At 44.8% G+C, this 24,423-nt stretch overlaps 1 protein-coding gene across 1 annotated transcript in view; it reads left to right on the top strand.

The window, feature by feature from the left end:
• Positions 1-24,423, top strand: part of GALNT10 (polypeptide N-acetylgalactosaminyltransferase 10) — a 213,910-nt gene that overhangs the window by 30,255 nt on the left and 159,232 nt on the right. The window lies entirely within an intron of this gene.

The following is a 24,423-nucleotide window of genomic DNA, read 5'->3' as shown; positions in this document are numbered from 1 at the left end:
GTTGCTCAGCATCCTTGAGGACACTTGGAATGATCAGTCTTTAATTTTAGCTCTTCTACTGGCTGTGAAATATTTATACCTCTGACATGGCATTTAGATGCTCTCATGAAGAGCATCTCCTCATGGGATTATTAGCTATTTTGTAGCTTTTGTGCAGTATCTGTTAAAATTTCTTGCAACCTTTAATTGGGTTGTTTGTCTTACTATTGAATTTTAAGAGTTTTTAAAATATATTCTGTAATACAGGTCTTTTGTCTGATACGTGTTTCGCGAGTGTATTCTCCTAGTCGATGGCTGTGCCTTTTTGTTTTCCTAATAAGTTGTCATTATTGTCTAGTAAAATCTGGAACATAGGGGGTTTCCAGGGATAACAAAGACATTGAATATTGAACACATCTTAAGAATCCTGTAGAACCTAAACATGGTACCAATGTGAATGGGAGCATATTTAATAACATATTGCCTCTTGGTTTAGAAATTATTTTACATAATTTGAGAAAACCATTGCATGGGGGTACTACACTGGGTATTAGAGGAGATAGAAGGAAAGGTAACATCATCAGATGTGGATATACTTACATCCATAGAAGAGTGGGTATAAGGCACATATTCTGATAATAATAATTTTTGTATATGCTGTGTGCTTGATTGGCATGATTTCATTTAATGTTCAGAATGATCCTCTGGTATAGATTTTCCCCATTTTTCAGATGAGGAAACTGAGGCTTAGAGAAGCTTCATACAGCTAGGACATGGCAAACTGGATTCAATCCCACTTCTGTCTGACTTTAAAGCCCATGTCCTTAACCCTTAGGCCAAATTGCCTCCCAGGTAGAGCATAAGATAGGATGTGTGTGGAGAATCATAGGAGAATTATAAACAGAGTGTTATGGAACAAAAAGTAAAAAAAAAATTATTTTTGACTCTGCGCCCAGAAAGCACCATGGAGGAATTAACATCTGAGCTGGGCCTTGAGGATGTTCACAACCTCAGTAACCAAGACAGGAGAAGGGCAATGACATTTGAAGGGAAGAGCATAAGCAAGGATGCAGAGGTTGGAAGGGTCATGGGATCTATTGACTAAAGCCTAGTATTCTTCAGAGGGAAAGGTACGAGAAAAGGTAATGAAAAACAACTCTCAAAGGACTTTGAAAATCAGGCTAAAAGGTTTGAACTTGATTCCAAGAGACAGTTGTGACCCACTGAAACATCTGAGCCCAGAGGGCGGGAGGAAGTGATATCCTCATGGTTCTGTATCCATGATGACATAAATTCTGAATGGACAAGACAATAGAAGAAGGACCGAGGGCAGTGGAGGACCTTGTGGCCCCTACTGTAGGTCCAGAGGGCTTCAACTAGGGTATTAGCTATGGAAATGGACAGGAGGGAATAAATACTATAATTCAAAACTAGAAGCTACCTTCTGTCCATAATTTTTTATTCTACCAACTTTTCTGTAAGCTGGGACTAATTTGACCTCATCCCTTTCTGCTGCTGCTTTTCTCATACATCTGCATTTCTCATACTTCATTGCTCTCAGATGGTGGCCAGGGAGAAGAAAGCAACTCAATTTGTCCTGCCTGTAATTTGTTGGCTAATTCTGATAAATGAAGTGTACCTGGAGAAGGTTGAAACTTTTGGCCAAAATGAAGTTTTGTATTAGTCATACATTTATTCATTCAACTAATCAGATTCATTCATTTACCATCCCAGTGGGTTTTTTCCCAGTACCAACAAGCAGTTCTCCAGTTCTCAGTGGACATGACTGGGTGTCCTACAAATTTAACTCAATTCTGACACTATCAACTTGGAGTAGGCACCAGATCCCACAGGCTCAGGGCTCAGTCCCATAAAACTGCCCACATTTCAAATGCCAATTACATGTCCAGCTATAAATCAGCGGTTCCTACCACTTCCTCTTCAGGTGTGATTAATTTTGCTAGAGCACCGCATAGAATGCAGAGGAATGTTTACTTATGTTTACCAGTTGATCATAAAGGATGTTGTAAAGGATACAAGGGAACAGCCAGATGGAAGAGGTACGTAGGGTGAGGTCTAGAAGGGTCCTGAGCATAGGAGCTTCTGTCCTGGTGGAACTGGGGCTCTCCACTCTCCTTTTACGTTTACCAATCTAGAGGCTCATCAAACCTTTTATTCAGGTGTTCTTATAAAAATTAATCTGCTGCGCTCCCTCCCCCCTCCCCCTTTCTGAGGTGCCTGGGCAGCCTTTCTGGTGACCGGCCCCATCCTCAGACTAACCAGAGGCTCCACCTTAAATCCCCTCATTAGCATAAACTCAAGTGCGCTCAGAAGGGCCCAGACAGTTTAGGAATGACAAAGGGCACTCCTCCAGCTTTGGAACTTTTCCAAAGGTTTTAGCACATTCGTGCCAGGAACCTGAGGCAAAGACCAAATATATGTTTTATTCTACTGTCCATTCAGTGAAGCATTTATTTATTCACTTAGCAAACTCAGTCACGTGATCTTTATCAAAGCTGGTGATATGTGCCAGACGCCATGGTAGGCTCCGAGGGTCCCATGGATGGCATCATACAGCCTCTGTCTACAGCAAGTCCACATTTTTAGTGGAGGCTTATTTCTGTCGTCTTCAAGCATTTCTTTTTATCTCACCTTTTTATGTTTTTTTTTCCCCTCTCCTTCCTTGACTTCTTTTGGGGTTTTTTTTCCCCCTCATTTTGCCTTTTTCCCTGTATACTACTATGAAAGTTCAGTATTCTGTTTCTCTACTTTGAATAGTTAACTAGGAGATTTTAACATGTATTCTTGAGTCTAAAATTAGTCGGTATGCTTACCCTCCTCCCAGCCAATACAGGGAACTTAGTGAACACCTGACCTTTGATCACCCCCTCTCCTGATTTAACACGCTACTTTTGTCATGGATTCTAGTTCTTGTTCTTGGGTATAGGTGAGACACGATGTTATGTTACTTGCAGGTGTACGACTTGGTGATTTGACAAGTTTATATATTATGCTGTATATAACCACAACTGTGGCTCCCATCCGTCCCCTTACATCGCTATTACAATATCAGTGACTGTATTCTTTATGTTTCCTTATCATTTTTAATTCCTTAAGACTGTATTCTTACTATTTTATGTAGGCCTTCCGAATGGAATCACTTTCCTTCTGCCTGAAGCATATCCTTTTAAATTCCTTTGAGGGTTTCTTAATAGTAAACTCTAGGTTTTGCTTGAGAATATCTTTATTTTGTTCCTGTTCTTACTGGGTATACAGTTCCAGTTTGACAGTTTTTACCTTCCTATATTCAATGCATTATTCTGCTGCCATCTGGATTTAATATAACTGTTGAGAAGTCAGGGGTAATGTAATGATTTTTCTTTTATACTAAATCTGACTTTTCTCTGGCTACTTTGAAGATTTTACCAAAAAAAAAAAAATTATCTGTTTTTGAGGTTCTGTTCTGCAGTTTCACTATAATGTAGATTTTTAAAGACAGCTTTATTGAGGTACAGTTGGTGTCTAGTAAATTGTACATGTTTGAAGTATATAAATTGTACATGTTTGAAGTATATATACCTGTGAAACCATCGCATCAAGATAAGGAACATACCTGTCTTCTGCCAACATTTCCTTGTGTGCTACTGTATTTATAGCCCCTCTGTCTGTCCCTCCTGACCTCCTCCATCCCCCAGACAACCTCTGCTCTGTTTTCTGTCACGGTAGACCAGTTTGTATTTTCTAGAATTTTACACAAATGGAGTCATATAGTGTGTACCCTTTTTAAAATCTAGCTTCTTGCATGGAGCTTGAATATCTTGAGATTCATTCTTGCTGTAATATTATCAGTAGTTTATTCCTTTAGCCAGTAGTGTTCTTTTGTATGGGTATACCGCTGTCTGTTTATCCGTTTACCTTTCGGTAGATATTTGGGCTGTTTCCAGTCCAGGGCTAGTGTAAAGTTTTTGTGAGTTTTAACATACAAGTCTTTTGTGGGCATATGCTTGAATTTCTCTTGGGCAAATACATAGGAATGGAATGGCTGGACTGTATGTTAGGTGTATATTTAACTTTAAAAACTGTGGTGGTACCATTCTCGTTCTCAGCAACAATGTATGAGAGGTTTCACTTCCTTCCTCATTACCATCAACGATTAGTATGATCAGTCTTTTTCAATTATAACCATTCTCATTGGTGTGTGCTGGTATCTCACTGTGGTTTTAATATGTATTTCTCTGGTAACCAGTGATGTTAAGCATCTTTTAAGGTACTTATCTGCCCTTTGTATATCTTCTTTTTGTGATGTCTCTGTTCATATCTTCTGTCCATTCTTTGAAAATGGGGTTGTTTGGGGCGCCTGGGTGGCTCAGTGGGTGAAAGCCTCTGCCTTCAGCTTGGATCATGATCCCAGGATCCTGGAATCGAGCCTCTGATCAGGCTCTCTGCTCAGCAGGGAGCCTGCTTCCTTTCTTCTCTCTCTGCTTGCCTCTCTGCCTACTTGTGATCTCTGTCTGTCAAATAAATAAATAAATAAATAAATAAATAAATCGATCTTTAAAAATAAATAAATAAATAATCAAATAAAATTGGGTTGTTTGGCTTCTCATTGTTGAATTTTGAGAGTTCTTTGTATTTGGGGTAGAAGTCTTTTGTGAGATGTATACTTTACAGTATTTATTCCACTCTGTGGCATATCTTTTTTATTCTCTTAACAGTGTCTTTTGAAGAGCAGAAGTTATTTTATTGAAGTTTGATTTATCAGGTTTTTTTTATAATATTTTATTTTTTATAAACATATATTTTTATCCCCAGGGGTACAGGTCTGTGAATCACCAGGTTTATACACTTCACAGCACTCACCAAAGCACATACCCTCCCCAATGTCCATAATCCCACCCCCTTCCCCCAAACCCCCTCCCCCCAGCAACCTTCAGTTTGTTTTGTGAGATCAAGAGTCACTTATGGTTTGTCTCCCTCCCAATCCCATCTTGTTTCATTTATTCTTCTGCTACCCACTTAAGCCCCCATGTTGCATCACCACTTCCTCATACAGGGAGATCATATGATAGTTGTCTTTCTCTGCTTGACTTATTTCGCTAAGCATGATATGCTCTAGTTCCTCAATTTGTTTTTTCATTGATCATTCTTTCAGTGTCGTATCTAAGAAATCTGGGCTTAACTCAGTCTCACAACATTTTTGTTGTTGTTTTGTTATCTTCTATAATTTTTATAAAGTTAGGTTTTACATTTAGACCTATGATCCATATTGAGTTAATTTTTGTATGTAGTGTAAATGTATAATATGTGGATATCCCCTCCCCTTTCTCCTCTTCTTCTATTTTTTGCATATTGATACCCATTTGTTTCATTATCATTAGTTGAGTAGACTATCATTTCTTCACTTAAGTGCCTTTGCACTTTTGTCAAAAATAAGTTGCTGTTATATATGTGCGTCTGTATCTGTACCCTGTATTCTGTCTCATTGATGGATTATTTTTCTTTAAGCTGATACCACACTATCATGATTACTCTTACTTTATTCTGTCTTGAAATCAGGTGTTATCCAACTTTCTTCTTTTCCAAAGTTGTTTTGGCAATTCTATGTGTTTTGCATTTCCAGATGAGTTTTACATATTTCTGTAATAGAGCCTGCTGGAATTTTTAATTTTTAATTAATTTTATTGATAGTCTTTTGACAAAGCTACATTGTAAAGTTCATTGATTTGATTTTTCGTTTACCTTACCTTTATAGTTTTCAGTCTTTACATCTTTGCCAGATTTAACCATAGGATTTGATAAATTTTGATGCTTTCATAAATGGTGTTTTAAAAATTTCAGTTTGTGGGGCCCAGGGTGGCTCAGTCGATTAAGTGTCTGACTCTTGGTATCAGTTCGGTCGTGATCATCTCAGGGTCCTGAGATTGACCTTCTTGTTGGACTCCGTCCTGGACATGGAGCCTGCTTAAGATTCTCTCTCTCCCTCTCCCTCTGCCTCCCTGTACCCACATATGCCTGTGTGCTCTCGGTCTTTCTCTCTCAAAATAATTCAGTTTGGGGTTGTTAATTGCTCATATATTAAAATCCAATAAGTTTTTTTTTTAATATATTGATCTTGTCTCCTGTAATCTTGCCAAACTCATTTAGTAAGTTCTAGCAGCTTTTCTTCGTAGGTTCCATCAGATTTTCTACACAGGCAATCATGTCCTTTCCAAATTAAGACAGTTTTACGTATTTCTTTACAGTCTAGGTGGCTTTTTTCTTTTTTTCTTGCCTTATAACACTGGCTAGTACCTCCAGTATAGTGTTGAATAGAAGTGTTGTTTCTGATGCTAGGGTGAAGGCTTCCAGTCTTAATGGTGATGGTATAGATGATCCTAACTGTAAGGTTTTTTTTTTTTCTTTTTTTTAAATCAGATTGAGGAAGATCCCTTCTATTTCTTGAAAGTCTTTATTAGGAATAGATTGATGTCAAATTTTGTTAAACTTTTTCTGTATTATTGGGATGATTATTTGGTATTTCTTGTTTGCTTTGTTAATATACTGGATTATAGTGCTAGATTTTGAATGTTAATCAGCTGTGCATTCCTGGGATAAACTCCACTGGTCATGATTATCTTTTATGTTGTTGGATTTGATTTACCAAAATTTTATTTTGAATTTTTATATCTGTTGAAGAGGGAATTTGTGTATAGTTTTCTTTTAATGTCTTTGTCTGGTTTGGGTATTAATATATTTTTAAAAGTCCTGCTTGGATTAATTTTGTGGAATCTTAGGTTATTGTCTTTTATCAGTTCAGGAAATTTCTCAGCCATGATTTCTTCAGTATTTCCATTGCTGCATTTTCTCTTTCCTTTTCTACTTTATCGTTTTTTAGACCTTTACTGTCTATTTTCTGTGTCTCTCAACATCTTTCATACCTTCCTTATTCTTCCTGTCAATGCTGCTTTCTGAATAATTACCTCAGAATTCTTTTCCAGTTCATCAGTGTTTTTATTTTTTTAAGATTTTATTTATTTATTTGACAGACAGAAATCATGTGTAAGCAGAGAGGCAGGCAGAGAGAGAGGGGGAGGCAGGCTCCCCACCGAGCAGAGAGCCTGATGCAGGGCTCGATCCCAGGACCCTGGGATCATGACCTGAGCCGAAGGCAGAGGCTTTAACCCACTAAGCCACCACGAACTCCAGTTCATCAGTTTATTTGAGGTCAAGTTAGGTACTGTTATACCCTCCCATAGAGCTTGGGGTTTTTTTTGTTTGTTTTTTGTTTTAATTATAGTTGTAAAAGTTGTGTTGTATTTTGATCTTTTTAAAATCTGCTCATTCTTTTTAATAGTCCCATTATTTTTCACATTTTAAAATCTTTTTATTTATGAGAGCATAATTAAACACATCCCATGTCTGGTAATTTAAGAGTTTTTTGTGGGTCCAGTTCTGCTGTTTTTGTTTTGTTTTGTTTTCACTGCTTTTCTGGTTCCTTTTTTCTTTATATATTTTGTATATTTGTTTGGTTTTACTTACATTTCTTGACACTTTTTTCTTTAGGGGTTCTTTGAGGCCTGTTGAAGGTGTTTTCTGCTGGAAAAGATTGGCATTTGGGTCTGCTATATATCCGGTGGGGTCTCTTTATACTAAATTCTCAGCTTCACATTTTTCAGATGCCTGGGTATTTCTGATTATTACACAAACCTGTATAAGCTGGCTTGTGGTAGCAAATTCTCAGGAGAGATTCCTTCCCACCTAGTTTACTCATTTTCAAAAGTTAAGCTAGTTTTCTGGTGAGCTGGGTTTATTTCTAGCTGATTTTTTTTTTAAGATTTTATTTGTTTATTTGACTGACAGAGATCACAAGTAGGCAGAGCAGCAGGCAGAGAGAGAGGAGGAAGCAGGTTCCCTGTTGAGCAGAGAGCCTGATGTGGGGCTCTATCCCAGGACCCTGAGATCATGACCTGAGCTGAAGGCAAAGGCTTCAACCAGCTGGACTCCTCAGGTGCCCCGATTTCTAGCTGATTCTTACACGAAGGATGGAGGGAGTCCCAACTATCTATGTGTGCTGGTGTAGAGTAGGCGCCTTTCAAACTCCCCACCCAGTGTGGACTTCGGCTTTGTCCTCTATGTCCCATATTCTAAGATGGTGCAAGAATCAATGCTTGTATTAATCTGGTTTTGTAAATACTCTCAGACAAAAAAAAAAAAGCTAGTCTCAGGTGTCCACTTACATCTGGGTTTCTGTTTTCATTTCTGATTTTTTTGGGCGGGGGGGCTTTCTTGCAAGTTTATCGATTGATTTAAAATATGTGATTTTTTTTTTTGTTGTTGGTCTTTATTCTCCCTTTGTAGTTGCTTTCAGCTAGTGGTTCTGTTGGGGTATCCAGTCCACCATACCACTGGAGATGGAAGCAGGGCCTCCAACTTTTTATGTTGTGCTTTTGAAGATTGTTTCTTCCGTGGGATTGATTGCATTCGTGTTAGTTTTTATTTCCTTTGGTAAACACTAGAGAACTGGGGGAAGAAGGTATTTACTTTTCCTGCATTGGTGATCTGTACACTGTGATGTTACAGCCACTTAATGAGCCCTTGGACTTTACATCTTTTCCTTTTACTAAATCATCTGTGCCAACAGAGCTGAGGTTTTGTTGCAGTTCTGTTAAAATGTCTGTATTCCACAGTCTGTCTCTCTCTCCTTTAGATTATCTATTAAATTAAAGCTATATGATTATTTGTATTCATGTTGGATTAAAATCTACACCCCCCCCCCCGCCCCACTAAAAACACAAGTTCTTTGAGATCAGGGACTGGGACAGCCCTACGCCCCCTTATCCCTGTTTTTCTAGCACAGTGCCTGGCACGCAAAGAACATGACAGGGTTGGTCAGAAACACCGAGGAAGCAGAACTTTGCAATAACTCAGTTTTAGCCCAGCACCCTTCGATGGAGCCCCTACTCTGTCATTCTTCATGCCAGACATATTTGGAGGATGCAAAGATGGGCAAAGCAGAAGTCTCACCCTCAAGGAACCCACAGTCCAGTGGAGAAAAGGCCGTGTTTACATTGTTAGCTTTCCCTATTCAAAGGGTAAGTTCCTCATCTGCTCAGTAGACTCTGTTGGGTGTGAACTACCCAGGGCTTAAATACTGTAATCTGTGTACACAAAACTGTGTGTCCCAGCCACAGCCCAAGTGGGCACACTCTGCTGAGATGGGGAGACACCTGTCTCAGCCCTCTTTTTAGTCCTTTTGAGTATCGTGTGGTTCACTGTGTCAGAGAGCTTGGGGAATTGTGAGTTTAACATAAAACATTGGTTCTTTTCCTCAAGGAGTTTGTTTGGGAATGTGGAGATCAGGACTGGATCTGCCCATTGAAGTCCTGAGTGGACATAGATAGAAAATTCCCTAGGCCTTGCAGCATAGGGCACAGATAAGCGGATCCTGGCACACACACACCTTAGGCTTCTGTGTCTAGCTTGCTGGGATGCAGGTTTACAGTCTTAGAAGTTGCTTCCTAGGATCAAAGAGGCTAGAAATATAATAGGTAACAAATCCACAATTCCGTGCCTTCACGTGTCTTCATGGGGCTGTGTGGATCCCTCTGAGAAGACGCAAGGCATGGGGAGCTGTGGCACGTGCCCCCTGCGTCTCATCCCACTGTGTGCCTCCTCAGCATTGCTTTGGAGCTGCTGCCAGGCTAAACCAAAGTTCAGTGACTGAAGTTAATCCAAATTGTGGTTCTCACTTTTTCTGCAACCTAGACCATCCCTGGGGTTCATTGTAGCCTGGGAAGAATAGATGCAACATCTGCTAACTAAAGGGAAGTCAGGCTCACGTGACATCTCTCTGATGCATGTGTGGTCACAGACCAGGTGAGGCCGGGGCTCCTGAGGGTCCGCCGCTAACCAGCCTCGTGGAGCTCGGGGTCGTTTTGTCCTTATTTATAATGAAGGGGCTGTGCCGGACCTGTGCTTCCCACTCACTGGTCCACAGACCTGTTCCAGGTGTTGAATTGTTCACCCATCCAAGGTAAAATGAAGAGAAAATGAGGGGAGAGCAATGAGTCTTGTCAAAAAGCTCAGTGGGATACTGGTCCTGAGTGGACGTCTTTCCAACTCAGTGTCATATGTCCTTTATTTTTTGAAATATGTCCTTATATAGCCTTTATTTTATGAAATGATAGCAGTCAGTACGTTGTCTTCTTTGTTGTTTTGAATGTAGTCCCTGAACAGAACACAAAGCTGACAACACTGTCTCTTCCCAGCAGCTTTTGAAGGGGGCCGAGGGGGAATCTCTTTAAGTTCATTGAATTCAGAAGTCAGAAGACTGCCAGCTTAGGCGACTTTGAAATTGAACAGCTTTAGCTTTTCCAGTGTGTGGAATGGGGATGGGGAGAGATGACTTTCCCTTTCTTATTAGCTGTGAAGTTTGGGTTTCGATTCATTTCGTGTTTGGTTTAATATTTTACCACGAGTATATTAATGAGAGTGAAGCCCCCTCCTGGGGAGGAATAAGGTCATTGTGGGGCAGCATCTTGGTGCATTGTGTCAAGGTCATGTCCCTGGTTTCTAGGTCATGAGTTTGGTAGGAGCCTTATTCCTGGCATCTGTCTCCTTTTGTAACCTTTTTGGCTCTCTGGGATACAGATGAGTCCTTTGACACTCTCATGGTTCCCTTTGCTGAATCCTAGAAAACCTGAGTTTTGTGGCCCTCAGCTTTTCTGCCCAGGATCCTGGGTACATCAGGTTGTGGATTAGCTTTACCCCAAAGACTCTGTTAATTCACATTCCTGGCAGTATGTCAGCTCAAAGAAATGCTGCAGACATGGGCACGCCTTGCCCTCTTGGGGCGAGCCAGAGGGCTCAGCGCATAACACAGTGACCTATGAGAATCTTTAAGGCAATGGGAAGAAACTGAAGGAAAACTATTTTAAGCAGATTTTTCTAAAAATTGACAATAATAGAAAGCCAAATCATGAGTGAACTCAAGGCCCAGCCCCATCTCTGATTGCTTTGTGGCTTCAGGCAAGCCCCTTCATGTCTCTGGGCCCCTTATTTCCATCCTTAATAAAAATGGAAGACTGTTATCTGTCCAACATTTATTTGATTATTGTAAGGTTATTTGGCTAATAGATATGATTTGGTTACTATAAATGGGTTGCTGTGGGATTTGACAATGGTCAAATGCAAATAAGCTTTATTTATTTATTCAGCGTACTTATTATTAAGTGTCTGGTACCTGCGAGGCATAGTTCTGTGGAATGGGTATACTGGTGAGAAAACCAGACCCTGCCTTCAGGAAGCTTACCTTCTAGTGGAAGAAACAGACGAGAAAAGACATGAATAAGACAGGGATGATGAGCGCCGTCCAGAAATGAAGAGGCTGGTGTAAGAGGGTCAGGGGAAGGAGTTCAGGAAGTCTCTGTGAAGAGATAATGGTCAGGCTGTGACCTGAGGGTGAAGATGAGCCAGGGCAAGAGTGTCCAGGCAGAAGGAATGGCAAGTACAGGGGCTCTGAGACCACTGAGAGCTGGCGTGCTTGAAGATGAGACAGGATTGCCTTGTGGCCTGAGTGCTAGGACTTGTAACAGACTGATGCTTGACTTCGGAAGGTGTGGAGTAGCTGCCCCTTCGTTTCATGCTTTTCTTCCAGCTTTTCAAACTCGTTTGTCTTGGGGAATAAAAATTAATTTACAGATATGTTCAAGATTTTATAATCATTCTTAAAAATACCTTTAGCATCTAGAAGGGAGGATAGGGTATGACAGGGTGGGGGCTAGGGAACCTGTTGTCCCCTGAGATCTCATCAGCTCTGTCACTTAGGAGCTCTCCGACCCGGGACAAGGTCCTCTGCCTTCCTGAGCCTCAGTCTCCTTATCTGGAAAATGAAAAATAAACCCCGAGCTTTGTCACTCAGAGGATTGTTAGGAAAATAAGATTTTTTTAAAAAGGCAGTGATAAATGCGAACATGCTTGGGATGTTTAGAGAGTGTGGTGATGGGAAAGAGGGCGTCTCGACTCCAGATTGCCTCTTTGCATCCCGGGCTAATTTGACTGTCCATGATTGGAGACCTTCAGACAAGATTTGCTGTGGCTGGGTTGAATCGGTGCTCGCTTGCAGGCGGGGAGTCTGTGCGGGGCCATGTCCTTCGAGTGCAGCAGCAGTGGTCTTACAAGGAAATAAATGAATAATAAATGAAGGGCTCCAAAGTCTGGCTGCTCCTGCAAGATTTCCGTGCGCAGGAAACTCAGCAGAACGAAATGGCCTCTCCACCCTATGTCTGCAGGGCGAGGCGAGTGTGCCGCTGGCGACACTAGCAAGGCACAGGTTGTTGTCTCCGACGGACCCCAAGGGCTGGAAGCCTCAGCTGGGGTTACCTGGTGGGTTAGTGGCAACACTGGGATGAGACTGCGAAGGGCCACCCCAGTCCTCAGTGGTGTTGCACACCTAGCGGGCTTCTGATACCACGCTAGCTGTGGGGATCCGGGCCAGACAGGGGCCCTTCTGCGTGGCATCACAGCCTAGCTGGGAGACAGTGCTGTAATGGCCATAGGTGACAGAAGCGCTTTCAGGGGCCACGTCAAGGGTGCAGTGGGAGCACATGGCAGGTACCGAACCCAGGTTTATTTTCGTTCTGCAGGGTCCAGGGAAACCTGCTTGGGAGATGGCGCCCTTGAAGCAAATGTTGAAGGATGAATTCACCAGGTTAGAGTGGGGTAAGGAGTGGATTCCTCCAGAGTCATTGCAGCTGTTCTGTAGAGACGGGTCAGGAGGGGCCAGGGGTGCCAGGAGGACAGCCATCTCTCTGGGAGTGGAGCCCAGGCGGGGATGCTGGAGAGAAGTAGACACGGCCACGGGTATGTTCTCTTAAGATTTGCAAAAACAAGATGGTTTAACCATACTCAGTTAAGACCTCTTTCTCTCTCAATTCTGATTTCTCCTCTTGTTGGCTGATGTTGGGGTGGCCTCAGGCATTTTTAGGGTCCTCCGGTGGAAAAGTTGAGCTAGGACTACATCTGGTAGCTTGTTAAAAATACATAGTGTGCATGCCTTAATTTAATCTTCCTTTTCTTAAAGATGATCTTCCTACCTTCACCCTCAACACATAAACTGCAGGTCCCACAGAACTGGCTCTGCCCTTTGTGGTGGCTCTAATCTTTCCTACCTGTGGCCTTAGTGGCCAGCAATGGTGGCAAGAGCCCAGCCACTTCACTCGAGGTGGATGGAAGTTGTATGAGGCTATAAGAGCCAACTGCAGGGCTGGCATGGAGATTGCTATGTATACTTCTTTTTCTCTCTGTGCAACGTGGGCAGAAAAATGATTTGTTTACTCTGTGCCAGGCATTGTTCTAAGCATTTCACGTAGTGACACATTTAATCCTCAAAAACAAGTTTATGAACTAGGGATTATTACCTCCATTTTATACATGAGGCTAGTACTGGTCAGTAAGTGGAATCCAAACCCATGGAGTTCACTGTCGGAATCAGACCACATGGGCTGTGACCAGTGCAGTTGCTCAGGGTCCCGTGTTTAGAAAGACCTCGCATTAGGTTAATGGCTCTGCTGTTGCCATTTTAAGATCCTTAATAATTTTTTATCAAGGATCCCTGCATTTTCATTTTGCATGGGGCTTTACAAAGATAAATCATCAGTTCTGGTCAGGGACCTATTCTCTTAACCTCTCTCTACCTTATTCTGATGATAGAATATGGAACGGGCTGCCTCATGAGGTAGTGAGATCCCCGTCCTTAGAGGTATTTAAACAGAGGCTGGCCAATCCTTTGACAGGAATACTTTAGAAGGGACCTAAGTGGCAGCAGGGAGGAAGGTGTAGTGGGTAGGAGGGTGGCGGAGACAACCTTTAGTCTCTGAGAGCCTCTGAGCCCGGACGGTCTATGATTCTGTAACTTCCCCTTCAACGGCTTTGCAAGAGTCAATGATAGAGGAAACAGGGCCTGAAGGAAATGGTCTGATGCATAACATTTTGTGAAAAAGTGGGACAGTTCCCAAAGGAAAGAACTCCGTGGAAGGACACAGAACCTAGAGACGTTTGCTTCAGCAACTGGCAGTGGCGGCTTTGCAGGCTAGCACAGGCCTGCTGCTCTTCCTCACTCGTATCAGATATGTCCCCACCAGCTACAGATAAGTCAAGAGCATCAGATGGGGCAGACTTGTGGTCTTCATGGGCCTGCAGGTTCCGCCTGCGGGTCCCTGGCCACAGCAGCGACTGTAAACACTGTGCTCAGGGCAGCACAGATGGGGCTCCCTCTGAGACCATGAGGTCACTTGTCTTCTGAGGCCAGCCTCTCTGCAGTCTTTCCCTGCCACCTGCAGACGGAAACACTGCTTGCAGCTTCAGTGCTAGGGGGACCTTTGGGAATTCTCCCCAGGAGTTCTCAGCCATGTTTTCTGCAGCCCTGCTGTGTGTGTGTGTGTGTGTGTGTGTGTGTGTGTGTGTGTGTGTGTGTCGGGGACTGAGAATGGATTTGGGAGCAGGAGGAACACATGGTCGGAGCACTTCCTATCGTGGCTGTGTCATTGACTCTCTGTTCTGGGACCCTGAGCAAGTTACTTAATCTCTGCTCACCCTCAGTCTCTGCCTCTGTGAAGGGGACATGAGGGAATGTGTGTTAGCACCCTTCCTGATCAAGTCGATCCAGTATCTTCACTAATAACACAACTTGTACAGTGCCTCAGTGCACAGTTCCACGGTGCTTTGCACATACGTGATCGCACCAAATTGTCTGAATGGCCAGATGATATGGTATCGCCCTCATTTCCTTGATGCAGGAACCGAGACTCAAAAGTCAGGCCTTGGAAGTTGACAGTTCCATCATAATAGGGACCCTTGTACTTTCTAAAAGTTTGTCCCTTTGTTTGGTATCCTGGTGACAGGTTCCTGAAGCCTGGCATTTGCGTCATCCACAGTCCTCCCTGAGCACACAGTGCTGTTCTGCTGAGGTCAGGGAGCCCCTGGTGTGCTCCATGGAGAGGGACACCCAGAGCGCCATCCACACCCTGAGCTCGAAAGCTCCAATCTGCCACTCTCCAGCTAGCTATGTGACCTGGGACAAATGATTTGACCTCTTGGAACCTGCATTATCACATGTATGTAGTAAGGACAGTCGGAGCACTGCCCACATGGAATGTCTGAGAGAAGTCAGTGAGATAATCCACGTAAAATGCTCAGCCCCATGCCCGACCCAGTCCGTCTTCGCAGTCATTGTTACTATTATTATAATCATTAGCATTTTCACACTAAACAGATCCATCCTCAAATGAGCCACTTTCCATATTTTCCATAATGGCCTTTTATGCATTAAACGCATTTTTAATAAACTCGTTTTAGGCTTGAAATGGTAGGCTCTTCTGGTTTTCTTTTCAGCATCTGTTAGAAGTATTTTTAAAAGCTCCGTCTGAATTCACAGGGAGCCCCTGTAAATCCACTTGAAAGCGGATCTCATCACTAAAAACCCACAAAACACCTCAGTGAGAATGGAGGAGCCGGGCTGTAATTTACTGCGTCCACTTCTCGCTGCCGTTTGGCATTTTGCAAACTGCCACTGCCATTAGCCGTCACTTTTGAGTATTTATGATCTTGCGGTTGAAGCACTTTGATTCTCATAACAGAAACAGGGTCACATTTAGAAAATGTACCCTACGCCAAGCTGGAAAATGAGATCCCCCAGGGTGGCTGATGCATGGGGCCTCACAGGGAAGTGTGGCCTGCCAGCCAGGCGGAGCTGTGCCCTTTCCCTACACCCCTCCGGGAAACCGTTTTTGTGTCTCGGCCTCAGCCTGCCAGGCCTGGGCTTTCTGCTTGGCAATGGCCAGGGACCTGGGGCAAAAAGACGTGTAGCTAAATACCACACTGTTTTCCACACGGATGCTCTTTACAGCCATGAGTTGGCAAAGATAGAGCTGGGATTTGGCAGGAATTCCTCCATGGCCCTAAACTGGTTCTTTGTGTCCCAGGTAGCAGGGTGACTTTTGGATATTGCAAGTGGAGATGCGTGAGTGAAGTATAACTAAGCATGCTAAACTGGGAGTAGGCAAGACACCGTCCCCTGCTTTAGGCCTCAGTCTTTCCTCTGTGATATGGAAGGATTTGGTGTTGGTGAGCTCTGAGGATCATACTTCCAGTCCTTTGAATTTCTGGGTTCCCGTGAGCTGCTTGGCTGCCAAATTATACAGGACTTTTGGTCCATGGAGGTTGAGGGTTTTCAGAGGAGGAGGGAAACTGCATCTAAGTTGCAATTAAAAAAAAAAACAAAACAAGGTATTCACTATGTATGAAAAGGAGCATCGCTTCCATCATTCCGTGATGCATGTTACGAGAGCCTATCTACCAGGAGAGCCTGTGAGAACTTAAATGGGTTCCTTTTCCTCCTAGACCCACTTCACCCTCTGTGACAGCCCTCCAGGATGCCACATTACACTAAATTGTGCCTCTTGGCCAGGACGGTTTCTTATACTTTCCCTGTTTCTGATGACCTTGACAGTTCTGAGGAGTCCTGGTTGGGTATTTTGCTGAATCCACTGGGATTTGCTTGATGTTTTTCTGCTGTCCATAGACAGGAGTTACAGGCTTTTGGGAAGACGACCATGGATCAATACCATTCGCATTGCTGTACGTCATGGGCACATACTATGAACATGACTTAGCACTTTGACATTGACCTTGATCACCTGGCCGAGATAGTATTTGTCCAATGTTTTTCCACTGTGAAGTTACTCCTTTTTACACTGTACTCTCTAAAGGAAAGTCACCAGGCGCTCCCTCACCCTACCCTTTGGGGGTCATTTGTTTATTTCATTACATGGTATTCACTACTGCCTACGTGCCTGGCACAGGGTTGGCGACCAGGGATAGAGAGGCATGTCAGATGTGGCCACTGCCCTCAGGGAATTGGGGATTCAGAATGCAAGGCCAAAGAGGAGGCTTGCAGCCACAAAGACCTGTGGTTAGTGCAGTGAGAAGGTTCCATAGGAGCACAAAGGAAGTCCCCTCCCTCACACCAGGCTTTCCTCTTTTATGTTTTTTGTGCTTTAAGTGAGTTTTCCTAATGCCCTCCATTTCCTTCAACCATAAAATTTTAAATGTTAACAAAAAAGAGCCTAGCTTATTTCCTTTCCATACTTACCCTGTGACTCCTGGATGTTGTTATTGTCTTAAGCATTTGCATAGCACTTTCCATGTTGAAAGCATTTTTAGTCATTAATTAGTAATCTACATTAATATGCAGATTGAATTAATCTATTTCAGGCAGAAGTTTGTCTTGAAGAAACAAAGTAGCTTAAGTGTTCTTCCTCCCCACCTGCACCCTCTGTGTCTCCCCCCCATACCCCGCACTTTACCCCGATCATTATTAGGATTATTGCTGTGATTAGTAAACGCTGATTGAGCGCCGCAAGTGTGCACGGCGCCTCCAGGAACTCAGGGGAGGGCTCGTCCCTGCTCTCTGGGCTCAGAGCTGCACACAGCCTGCCGTGGGGGATTCATTAGCACTCGGAAACTGAAATTGGCCTCATAAATAGTCATCCTCAGGAAACGGTTTCGGCTCTCCTGTTTTTATTTTAGTTGCTCTAAGCTGAATTCCTCCTCGGCTCTGTTATTGTCTGAGGAGTTTGGCTTTTACCTTCAGAAAAAAGTGTATCCTCCATAATAAAACTACCATTTATTGAGGTCGTATTATGTACCGGTGGCTCAGCACACCTTCTACTTGATTCACAGCAGCCTCCTGGGGGAGGTTCTGTTCTTTTCCTCCTTGTAGAGATGAGGCGGCAGAGGCTCAGGGAGGTGAGGGTACAAAGCTCACACATGTCGGAGCTGGGATTTGAACCTGTAACTGTAGGGTTCCAGAGCCCTCCCTCTAATGTCTTCAGTCCCAGCCTCGCTGCCCACTCTGCCCTGTGCCGTCACACTCTGCCCCTTGTCCTGGGTCTCGGGTGGGCAGAAGGCTTTCTGATGGTATTTCCTTTCCACCTTGTTTGAACTCTGCAGGGTAGCCACTGTTTTCATCCCCATTTTATTTATGTATTTATTTATCCCTGTGTTAGAGGTGAGGCTAACCCAGGAGCCCTCTGCTGCAATGGAAGAGGTTCTCTCTCCTCCCTTCTGCCTTGCTGCCGTCTGTGCACAGCTCAGAGTCAGCGCCCTGGGCAGAAAGGGTGCCCGGCAGCGGCAGCCATTTGTTGAACAGTGTCTATTGGCCATGGCTGGGGTCACAGATGCACATGTCGTAGTTCTACCTTCGAGAAGGTCACATTCCAGTGGGGAGACCGAATGCCTGGCATTCCACGTGTCCCGTTGATTGGGCACTTCTCTTTCTGGCCTTGCAGTGATGCAGGTCTCTGTTTTAATGATCCGCTACTACATGCCTGATCTGTGCTCAGAGATCTATATTCCCGACTCCTGTTCATTCCTCATACCCTCCTAGGAGGTAAGCTGGAGTCCCCATTTAACAGGTGAGGAAACTGAAGGTCAGAGAAGGCTGAATTGCTTAAAGGAGAGACACTTCGGATGAGGCAGAGCTGCTGCACAAACCCAGGTCTGTCTGAATCCAGAGGCCTCCTTCTGAGTTACCTGCCCTTGTAGTATGTCCCCTGTGCATGTGTAAGCTTATGCTTATCAGGTCCGGAATTGGGTCGGTGAAGGTACAGTCCCTAATGGGGCACCATCCTTGTCTGTCTGATGGGATGACAGACACAAAATTAACCTTCAGATGCGACCGGCTGTGGTAGGTGTCACAGGGCACTTCGTGGTTCCAGGTGGCCATGGGCACATCTCTTAGACTCTCTCAGCAGTTTCCACCCCTACAGATCAGTGAGGGATATCTCACAGGGTTAGGACAAGGCTTAGAAGAGAGAAAGTTTGTAAAGTACTTGGTATGTGGAGGGCGCACGAAATGGTAGCTCTTACCACAGACCTGTTAGTGAGACCCTCATCACAGGTCAGAGTTCCTGGGAAGGGTCAGTTTGATTCCATTTGGGGAACCTCTCAGTCTGTGGGTTCTAGATCTACAAAGAGTTGTTTAGGTGCTTAAGGACATAGGCCGTTTCCCATGGTTTTTGTACCTGTGTCCTGGGTTGAGTGTGCGTCTCTCAAGCACTCAAGGTATATACTCAACACTGCTATCAAGGAAGGTAGCCGCAGTTCTGTGTTGTGAGCAGTCTGGGAAGTTGGGAAAAATCACATGCGGGGCAGCTCTAAGTACCTTACTTAGCAATCTCGAGTGTAACCAAGAGCCCAGCTCCTTGGCTGAGAAAAGGGAAATTCAAGGCCGGGTACACTGAGGTCTGCCAAACCCAGGTTAGAAGACGCTGTGTCACTGTGGCAGATAGGAGGGTTAGACCTGAGGCTGACTCCCTCTCAGTGCCTTCCTAGCTGTGCAACCCAGGGCAGGAGATGGCAGAGCCTCAAGTGTCCTGATCCATAATTTGGGAGAAACATACTTGCCTTGCCGGGCGGTGGTGATCAAATAAGATAATGCTTGGAATGCACTTCGCACAGCTCTGGTGCAGGGCAGAGCTTAAACGCTCAGTAAATGGCTGGAGGTGTTACTTCAGGGGGCTCCTTGCCAAGATTCTCAGCCGCACAGCCTTCTGCCTGATGGATGGTCTGTTTCAGATACCTGTCGTTCTTGCTTCTGACTGAGGTTCTTTCTGGAAATGCCCATGGAAAGAATGTGTTCTTGCCAGTTAGATGAGGCCCCTTTGGAGGCCCCACTCCAGCCCATGCCTGAGGAATATGGGTTTGGAGTTTGGCCATTCCTTGGAATGCGGGGGCCCCCGCTGGGGAGTGAAGCTGCAGGATCCGTCTGCCCAGAGTCCCCGGAATGTGGGAAAAGACATTTGGCGGAAGATAGAGGATATTGTAGAATGCTACAAAATACAGATAAGCACAAACACAAAGGGATAATCCCGTGATTGTGACCTTCCAGAGATAACCACCCCGGTCACTTTGTAGTATCTGTCCGCTCACATTTTGTTGTTGCTCATGTGTCTTGGCTTGGGCTGCAGTGACAAAACACCACAGTCCTTGTGGCTTAGAAACAGCAGAAGCGTATCGTTCAGCGTTGTGGAGGCCAAAAGTCTGAGACCAGGGTTCCGGAACGGTCGGGTTCTGGTCAAGGCCTCTCCCATGTTGCAGACTGCCAGTTTTGATTTCTCATCTCTCCTCAAATAGAAGAAGCCATGTGATGGTATTCGGAGGTGGGGCCTTTGGGACGTAATTAGGTCATGAGGTTTGCTCTCTCTTGAATGAGTTAGTGCCTTTCTTAAAATGTCATTAGACAAGCAGTACTCTTTTCCCAAAGGATCTTTGAGAAAAGATAATAATATTTTCTGTCCAGGGCTTCCTCTGTGGCTGTCACTATTTAGGGAATTAACTGTATTAATATTTTAATCCTCACGATGACCCCATAAGGTAGAAGTACTATTGTCCCTATTTTACAGATGAGGAAATGAGATACAAAGTGGTTAAACTGTTGCTCAAGGTCACACAGTACTAAATGAAAGAGAGCCAGGAGTCAAAGCCAGGCAGACTGATTCCAGCTGTGTGTTATTAACTGTTATGCAATATTGCCTCCTTTGGATGAATCTCCAAGAGAGGGGAGGCTGTTTATGGAGGAAGGTGCAAAAACCTCCAGGAACACCCAGGTTCTGGCACCCAGTCCTAAGTTAGAGAGCACCTGGATAGAGACAGGAAGAGTCATGTCGTATGTTCAGTGAACGCTGTATTTCTCATCTGCCTCCCATGTGAACTGCAAAGTGCTCAGAAGGGAGTGGGGTAGAAAGCAGGAGAGTCATCCCGGTTCTCTCCTCAGGAATGGCACTTCAGTTTATGAAATGTTCGAGCTCTGAGCACTAAAGGGTATTTAGAAAGCTTCTGGTTTATCACTCTGGTTTAACAGATGAGAGTCGGAGGCCCGAGCAGGAAAGGGCTTGCTAGGGTCACCCTGCGAGTGAGTGGTGGTGCCAGGAACTAGAAGCCAAGCCTCCAGCGCAGTGCTCAGACTTTGGTCGCAAGCTCTTAGTCTTCATGGCCACATTCCACACCAGTTGGGGATGAGAAGGCTCGTTTTCTCCTAAACCCAGGGCTTTGCCCATGCTGGGAACTGAATGACCGCCTGGTGATGGATGGATTACATTGTGAGCTATCATTCACACAGCCTGCTTTACTCATTGCATAATCACAGCTACATTTGTACAGAGAATCATTCCAGCCTGCTGTGAAAATGAGATGGGATTCCAACCCAGAAAGGCTTTCCTGAGAAATACTAGAGCAGGTTTGTTCTGTGAGCCTGGAGGGCAGCACTGGGACTGGTGAAATTGGGGGAGTTCAGTGTTTATCCATTTATTAAATAAGTTTAGAGTACCTCCCCTGTGCCAGGCTGGGTGATAATCCAGCAGTCAACAAGGGTGGCAGATGTGAACACATATAAGCTCAGGAAGGTAGAACAGATGCTGGGAGGGAAGCAGGTGCAGCAGCGAGAGAGGGCACAGACAGGGGTAGTCACAGCTCCCTGAGAACAGGACTTGGAGCTGGCACCAACTCTGGATACATCTGGAAAGATGAATGTGGATGTGCCAGGCAGAAGGGGACCAGGCATTCCTGCTGGGAAGAGGCCACCGTTCTTGGGGTCCCCAGAGTAAGTAGTATAAAGCCTGGGAGGAGCCCAGAAATAAGATCAAGGTGGGGGTGCCGATCACCAGGGGACTGGCGCATTCTGTCCAGGAGCTGGAACTTGACCCCACGGACCGTGAGGGCCCCTACAGGGATTCAGGAAGCTCACGCAGCAGAATGAGTGGCTGAGCTTTGCAATTTTTTTAAAGCTTGCTGAGCTGTCATCCTATAGAGTGTACCTGGGGGCTGGAGGACCTGTTGGAAGACTTGTGGGGCAGGGCAGGAGGACAAGCTGAGAATCAGAGCCATTGCAGAGGCAATGGGGACAGGCACACAAACGAAGACAAGAGGCCAGATGTGGGAACTGTCAAAGAGGTGGAGTCAGCATGACTTGGTCCCCAGCTGGACACGGGGAGAGGAGGGGTAAGGTGTTGGAGGCTAGCAGTGCCTTGTAGTTGTGTTGCAGGCGCAGTGCGCAGCACCCGACCGGGTTTGTTTCATTTCATCTTCCCTGGCGGCCGCTGTCCCTGGACACTTGCTGTCCTCAAGTCACAACTGAGGAAAGTTGGCTCAGAAAGTTTCCAGCTTGCCCACAGTAACACAGAGAAGGAGTCACATAGCTGGGATTTGAACCGAGGCAGTCTGCTAAGCTCCTGCTTGGAATGGCACTACCCCTCCGTTGCTGGGGTTTCTGGCTTTGGTCATGAGATGATTGTGGACACTTGCCTCTGTTGCCGGCCATATAGAGGAGTCTGAAAGGGAGGGGGAGTCCTGGTCTGATCATCCCACATGAGGACTGGAATTGTTCGGGGCTCAGATAAGTTGCTAAGATGTATGCAGAAATACTAAAAATGGTTAAAAATGGCTTTGAAATAGCTCACTGTAGGTTTATGGCATTGCAACTTTGCTTCCTTTTCTGATGCAAGGGAAGAGGCACCAGACGGTGGGGGAGGTCAGACCCAGCTCTAATTTAGCCTCTGCTAGTTCCCAGCCACATGATCCAAAGTAAGTAACTTTAGGCCATCCCGCCACTGCATAATGAGGGCATTGGTTTTGTCTTCGTGTGCATGGAAGTCACCTGGAGGGCTTGTTAGAACAAATTTCGGGGACCTGCCCCCAGAGTAGTGATCCAGTTAGCCTAGGGTGAAGCCTGAGAATTTGCATTTCAGGGAGATGCTAATACTACACTTCAGGCCCCACTGCATGGGCGCTCTTACTGTTCCCTCTGCGCTTAGAGTCCCACTCCTGCGGGCAGGAACGCCCCAACCAAATAAATGTGCGCCCCAGTATCAATACCAGAGAACATTTAGCCCAAGGCCAAGAGCACAAGTGCCACAGGTGTGGCACTTTGAAATGAGAACAGGATACAGTCCACCCCGCCCTCCCAGCCTCTTCTGTTCTTTGTCGTCCTTTCCCCACTACTGGTGACCTCAAGTTCAGTTTCCTCCCCAGAATAATTTGTTTCCTTGTGTGGTTTTTAGGATGGATGATGGGTCAGTGGAGGAACACCACATACCAGCTGTTGTTAGGGCCAAGACACCTGCCCTAAGCAGTTGATGAATTGAAGACACTCAGGACAGGCACAGGCCCTGCAGATCTTAGGACTCACCAGCCTGAGGGGTGAGAGTTCTCACAGAGCAGCCAACAGACTGACCTTCCACCTTGGTCACAATGGCCCATGGCCTGACTATTGCCATGGGCTAAGGAATGGAAAAGCTTCTCTCTCTAGCTTTCCCCCAGATCACCTGTCTTGGCTTCCTTGGCCTTCAGGGACACATAAGGGGATTCTTTTTTTTTTTTTTTCCCCTGACCACACTCCGGGCATGAGCAGCTTTGTGCCTTTCTGTGACCCTGTGCCAGAGATCTGATGAAAGAATTTCAGGGAGACAAATGGAGATTACATGGAAATCAATCACACGCAGCTGGTGTTCTCTGCAGGCAACTGTTCAATTTTATTTCCTTTTCATTTTTCTCCCCGTTCCCTGGGATCAACTCCTTTAAGAGTTTGACATCAGCTAGAGTTGTGTGATTAAGTAGTAAACTTAAGCTGGCTGCTGGAACCTTCTGTGTGTTTCTGCAGAACTGGGAGATTGTTCAGGGCAACCAATTGGGTCATAAGTCCTCTGGACCACTCAGGGCATGAGCCTCTTTAAAGACTTTTTTTTGGGGGGGGGGCATCTTATTTATAAGGGTCTAGCTGAGTTTTTAAAATAATTTTCCCTTAAAATGTGTTTATAATTTTGGCTACTTTGGGCTGCAAGTAATGGAAGACCCAATCATTTAAATGATACAGAGATTTATTATCTCACATAACCAGAACCCTAGCAAAAGGGCATCTGTGGGGTTAATTAATTCAATGGCTCAGCAACATGATCTGAGATTCATTTTCCTACCATCTTTCTGCTCTGCCATACTCAGCATGTTCTCCCTGGTTAAAGTTCCTCATTATCCCTAGGCAGCTGCTGTAGCTCCAGACATTTCATGTAGACACAGAAACCTGCAGGATGGGTAACTGGACAAAATCAGAGTTCTGTTAAGAAGGAGGAAAGAGAAGGAGGAAGGAGAAATAACCACTGGGGTATCGGTATCAATCCTTGTTAAGAAATATTCATTCTTTCTCTTTCCCCTCTGGCATTAACATCTTACACGGGCATAATGAGACTGCCACAGGATAACCTCAACTACTTTTCTAGTTTTATCTCCTACTGTTCTCTGCGCAGAGCCTTTGAGTAGCCAAATAGGACCACTTGTATTGCTGGAATGTGCCATACCTCTCAGCTCTCCCACTTGCCTTTGTTTTAGCCTGTGCCCTGTGTCTGGGAATACAGCCTC

Source organism: Mustela nivalis, assembly GCF_964662115.1.
Source record: "Mustela nivalis genome assembly, chromosome: 3".
NCBI classification, from domain to species: Eukaryota; Metazoa; Chordata; class Mammalia; order Carnivora; family Mustelidae; genus Mustela; species Mustela nivalis.
The sequence above is the reverse complement of the archived record's forward strand: the minus strand, read 5'-3'. Positions and strand labels throughout refer to the sequence as shown.